Genomic DNA, 6,388 nt, shown 5'->3' with positions numbered 1-6,388 from the left:
GCACCACACAAGAGCCTGGGCTCGGTCTACAGCACCACACAAGAGCCTGGGCTCGGTCTACAGCACTGAACAACAAGCAAACTCAGCTTGCCTATTCCTCCCTTCCCTCAGGCTTTACATAAAACAAAACAAACAACAACAAAACCTGCATATGAGTGTTTGCCTGCATGTATGTTTACCCATCACATTTGTGTCTGGTGCTGGAAGACAGGCATTGGAATCCCCTAGATCTGGAGTTAATAGCCAGTTGTGATTCATCCTGTGGATGATGGAAACCAAACCCAGGTCCTCTGCAAGAGCACCCTGTGCTCTTCACTGCTGAGCCATCTCTCCATCCCCATCCCTCCCTTCAGTCTTATTCCATAAAAGGAACTTCCTTGCTGTTATTTTAGGCATTTAAATAAGCATATGCTATAAAATAATACACTGCTATCCATTCACTTCAGAAGTTTACATATTTTATCTATCTATCTATCTATCTATCTATCTATCTATCTATCTATCTATTTATTCAGGATCTCATTCCATGACTCTAGCTGAACTAAAATTTGTAGCAATCCTCCTGTCTCAACCCCTTGAGTCTTGGGATTACAAATGTCTATCCCTATACCCAGCTTTATTGTTTTATGTTGATGTATCAGGTCTGCATTTGACTGAGCTCCAGTTTTAAACCAGTTCCACTGCCTTTCACTCTCCCAATGTGTTTTGTGTCACAAGTGTTTATTGTATTTATCAATGAGTGTGCGTGTGTGTGCCACAGAACACTTGTGGTGCCAGAGGACAACTTTTAAAGCCGGGTTGCTTCTTCCATCATGTGTCTTGGGGATTGAACTCAAGTTGCCAGGCTTGGCAGCAAACACGTCTGGCTCAAATGCTACCACCTTAACGAAGCCAGTTTTCCATGTGCCTTGTGAGTCCCTAGTCATTGGTGTAATATGCAGCACATGACTAAAATTTCATTCTACAACTTTCTGTTTTTCATGTGATTAGTAACTATTCCCACCTCCTTCCCCCCTTGTTTGTTTAGCCCCACGTGCCTGGAGTTTACTATGCAGGCCAAGCTGGCCTCAGACTCATAGAGATCCACCTGCCTCTGCTGAGTGTTGGGACTAAAGGCATGTGACCCCAAGCCTGACTCTACGCTCACTTTTTACTCAGTATTTCTGAAAATCTTTTTTGTTGTTGCTGTGGATTGAACCCAGGTTCTCATGAATGCTAAGCATATGCTCTCCCACCCAGGCACATTCCCAGTGAGTATGGCTGTTTGTGTAATTAAGTACTGTTTGTATAATCACAGTCCCCCTTCTCCAATCTACATTGCCTGTTCTCTTTGCTGATTGCACAACCTCCCTAGAATAATTTTTTTGGACCTTTTGTCTTTGTCCCTCATCATTTTTATTTTAAAAATGTTTATTTAGGACCCAAAGAAATGGCATAGTGGTTAAGACCACTCTGCTCTTGTAGGGGGCCAGGGTTTGATTTACAGCACCCATATGGCAGCTCACAACCACCCATAACTCCAGTTCTGGGGTACCTGACACTTTCTTCTGGCCTCCAAAGTCACCAGGTATGCACACGGTGCACACACACATGCATGCAAAACACATATACACATAAAATATTTACTTTTTAAAAAGATTTATTTTATATGTATGAGTGTTTTATCCACATACATGTAGAAAGCACACGACTGAAGTTAGACAGTTGTGAGTCACTATGTGGTTGCTTGGAAACAAACCCAGGTCCTCTGCAAGGGTAGCCAGGGCTCTTAACTAGCCAGCCACTAAGCCGTTGCTTTATCCTGGAACATACATTAAAAAACAAACAAACAAACAAACAGTTTTATTTAAATGTAATCAATACACCATCCAATTAGTCCATAAACAGTGTTGTTTTATGGTTATTTTGTAAGCTCACAAAGTTTGAAACTACCCATGAAATCGATGCTTTCAGAACATTTCAATCATCCTCCCAAGTAGCTGAGACAACAGATGAATGCCTCTGAATTTCACATTTATTTATTTATTGGTGTATGTCTTAGCTACTTTTCTAGTGTTGTGAAGAGACACCTCCACCAAGCCAGCTTTGAGAAAAACACATTTACTTTGTGGCTTATGGTTTTAGAAAGCCACAACCATCACGGGGGGGGGGGCTTGGGGGGAGACATGGCCACAGGTAGTCAGGCATGGCTCTGATATTGTAGCTGAGAGCTCATAACTTGACGCACAAACATGAAGCAGAGAAAGCGAGACACCAGGACACCCATGGGCTTTTGAAACTTCAGGGTCCACCCCTATGGACACTTCTTCCAAGGCCACATAGCCAATTTCTTCTCAAACAGTTTTACCATCTGGGGACCAGGCCTTCAAAGATATGAGCTATGTGGGGGGGTGGTGGAGCTGTGCTCATTCAGATCACCACAATGAGGCACATGGCAATAGAACCTTCAGATCTTCAGTTATTCCCGGCTTTGAAATCACTGTCTAAAGCCTCAGGACATTGTCAACACCCCAGGAAGTCCTTGTTCATTGCTCCTCTTTCCAGTGGCCTTCTTGTTGCTCTCAGTGTGGAGCAGTGTAGCTGACTCTGGAGCTGCACGTGCATGGACTCACAGGCTATGCATGCTGACTGCCTTTCCCCAGTAAGGTCATGTTTGCTTTTTAGTTGAGCTGAAATCCCCGTGGTATGAAGGTAATCATTAGCTGGGTGTGGCAATCCACACACACCTGTGGGCACCACAGAGGCAGAGGCCTGAGAACCTCTAGTTCAAAGCTATATCTGGGCTACAGGATGAGATCCTATCTATCACAAAGAAACCCAGGGCTGGGGATGTAGTTCAGTGGTAGACCTAACACACACAAGGCCCTGGGTTTGATTCGCTAGTACTACAACCACTACTAACAAACAACCCCCCAAACAAACAAACAAACAAACAACCTCACCATTTGAAAGTGTGCAGTTGGGGCTGGAGAGATGGCTCAGTGGTTAAGAGCAGCGACTGCTCTTCCAGAGGTCCTGAGTTCAATTCCCAGCAACCACATGGTGGCTCACCCTCTTCTGGTGTGTTTGAAGTGTTGAAGTTCATATACATAAAATAAGTAAGTCTGAAAGTGTGCAGTTAATGGCATTTAGCTCACAGTGTTGGGTAGTCAGTGTCCTTCTCTAGCTTGAAAATGTCCACATAACCTTGCTAGGAAAGGTTTTTATAGAAGGCTCCAGGCTTGGACTGGACACTTGCAACAGACCTAACAGGTCCAACTAGTACAGATTTTCTCCAAAGTAGTTGCCTCTTATTGGTAGTGAAAGGAAAAATTAAAGCTTTGGACCTGTGCTAAGAAGAAAAGTTATAGGCCTAAGAATCCATCACAAGCTGGCCCCCATAGGCCTGGGAATGAGCAAGCAGTCTGTTAGACATCCTGAGAACTAGCAGGTCAAAAAGACATAAACTACATGTCTGGACAGATATGGTTTAAGGTCAGATGCTCTGTTGACTCAGATTAACACCAACTTTAGGAATTTTCCACTCTGTTCTGCACATAATAGTTAATATTTAAACTAGCCAATCATGTATGGCCACACTGATCCCTTTGTTCCCCCAGACCTTTTCCCTATATAAACCCCTAACTTTCAAGCCTCGTGGTCAGCTCCACTATCTCCTGCCTGAGATAGGTGTGGTGCCGAACCAGAGTGCCCTGAAATTAAAAACTACCTCTTGTAATTACATCAAGACGGTCTCTCGTGATTCCTTGGGCGCACGTCCTCCTGAGATTTGAGTGGGGGTCTCCCTTCAGGGGTCTTTCAGCAGCAGGAGGTTGGGTAGCTAAATAGCTAACAAAGTTGTAAACAAGTAATTAATTGAGTAATAATCAATTGGATGGTGGTAGCCAGCTCATCATCTTTTTTTTAAATTACTTTGAATTTTTTTTTTAGATTTATTTTATTTATTTATTTTATGTAGCTGTAGAGATGGCCTCCCCCCGCCCCCAGCTCGCTCAATCCAGCCCTGCTCACTCCGGTGTAATTTACTGCAGCTGTCTTCAGATGCACCAGGAGAGGGCATCTGATCTCATTACGGGTGGTTGTGAGCCACCATGTGGTTGCTGGGAATTGAACTCAGGACCTTCAGAAGAGCAGTCAGTGCTCTTATGCCCTGAGCCATCTGGCCAGCCCGCTCATCATCTTCTTCTAAGCTCTCTTTTCCCACTCCCTTCCTCCTTTCCTCCTTCGATCCTTCCTTTGCGGTCCTGGGGATGGAATCCCCCTTTCAGGGCACAAGTTGGTTAGCTCTCTCCCACTAAGCCACACCCTCAGCTCCTGTCACTTCCATTTTTCTCCCTATAAACGCTGCCAGATTGGGCTGTGGGCCACAATTCTCAGTACCTGCTTGAATTTCAGGAACTGCCCCATTCATTTTGCTTCATTTTGTGCTTTGCTCAGAAAAACTCTACTGAAGCTACCTGGTGTAAACAGTTTCCCGTTTGGCACTCCCACAGAAGATACCCTGCCTGTTGACCAGGCCTCCCCCTCCCCCCCTGCCCAGCACTGGAATGCCCAACCCTGCTTTCAGCCTACCCTTGCCCTCTCATGGCCCACTGGGTTTTTAGTATCTGATAAAGACAACACAAGAAGAGAAGAAACATTTAGGTTTTCAGGGCTCCCAGGGAAGAGAGTGAGAAAAAAACCCACAAAAAACAAATAAACAAAACCCCTGAAATCCAGGAAAACTCGCTCAGGCTGTCCATCCCAGATGAAAGCGTTGGTAATCAACTGCAGAAGCTGCTCTTCATCTTGGATGCAAAGTTCCTCCTGGCCCCAGGCTTGAAGGCTGTCCCTGGTACTATCAACAGATGACAGCAATGTTTATTTTTTTATCAATTAAGTAAAAGTCAGAGGCCAGGTTGAAAGAAAAAAATCCCCATAGCTGGCATTGACATAAAAACCAAAGTAAATGTCAACATCCTGGAAATGGGCAGGGGTTTCAAATGCAGGAAAGGCCACGGAGAATGTGGCCACCTGTGCAACAGTACCTACCTGGAATTTATTTAAGCAATCATAAAGAACATGATGTCATCCCAGTTTTAGTTGTTTTGGTCTGGGCACTGTTTTAGGAGCTAGTGTCTCATATAGGGTCAGAGGGTCTGACTTACTTCTCAGAAGATGACTTTGAACTTGTGATTCTCTTGATTCCATTTCTCAAGTTCCCACATCACATCAGATTTCTTTCAGTGCTGGGAACTGAACCTAGGCCTTTGTGCAGGCCAGTCAAGTATTCTATAACAGAGCCCAGCTCAGCTCTACCCCACTGATTCTCAACCTTCCTAAGGCTGCGACCCTTTAATACGTTGTGGTGACCCCCCCAACCATAAAATCGTTTTCATTGCTACTTCATAATTGTAATGTTGCTACTGTTATGAATCATAAGGTAGGTATCTTGTATGCAGGGTATCTGATATGCAACGCCCGCCCGAAGGGGTGGAGACCCACAGGTTGAAACTACTCTAGCTCAGCCCTCGTCATCTCCAAAAGGAAGAAAGGAAAAATGAAAGACAGAAGGAGAATGTCTGGGTCTGGAAAGATTGTTCAGTTGAAACTTGAATTCAGTCCACAGAACACATGTGCAAATGCCTGGCACTGTGCTGAGAGCTGAGAAATAATCACTGAGCTCCTCAAGAGGACCATGCTGACATTATATGTAACTGGTTAATCCCCAGTTTCTCCTGAAACTACCATGATGCCACTGTGTGTGTGTGTGTAGTGTCTGTATTTGTGTGTATGTGTCATGTATATATGTCTGTGTGTGTGGTGTGTGATATATATATGTCTGTGTGTGTGTGATGTATATATGTCTGTGTGTGTGTGTGTAGTGTGTGTGTATATGGTGTCTGTGTGAGTGTGTGATGTATATATGACTGTGTGTGTGTGTGTAGTGTGTGTGTATATGGTGTCTGTATTTGTGTGAATATGTGATGTATATGTCTGTGTTGTGGTGTGTGATATATATATATATGTCTCTGTGTTTGTGTGTATGTGTGATATATATATGACTGTGTGTGTGTGATATATACATGTCTGGGGGTGTCCATGTGTGTGGTGTCTGCTCGTATGTGCAGATGTTCCTGCCACATGTGCATGTGTGGAGAGCACAGCTGTCTTCTACCATTCTTCATGCTGGGTTTTTGAGGCAGGGTTTCTCACTGAATCTGGCAGCATTTCTGCTAGACTGGCTAGCTCCTGAGCTCCTGACCCCTGCCTATCTGTACTCTTCAGAGCTTAGGGTTACAGACCTGTACAGCCACACCCAGCTGCTGCTTCTTCTTCTCCTTCTTCTTCTTCTCCTCCTCCTCTTCCTCCTCTTCTTCCTCCTCCTCCTCCTCCTCCTCCTCCTCCT

This window comes from Mastomys coucha, unplaced genomic scaffold (genome assembly GCF_008632895.1).
Source record: "Mastomys coucha isolate ucsf_1 unplaced genomic scaffold, UCSF_Mcou_1 pScaffold22, whole genome shotgun sequence".
NCBI classification, from domain to species: Eukaryota; Metazoa; Chordata; class Mammalia; order Rodentia; family Muridae; genus Mastomys; species Mastomys coucha.
The sequence above is the reverse complement of the archived record's forward strand: the minus strand, read 5'-3'. Positions refer to the sequence as shown.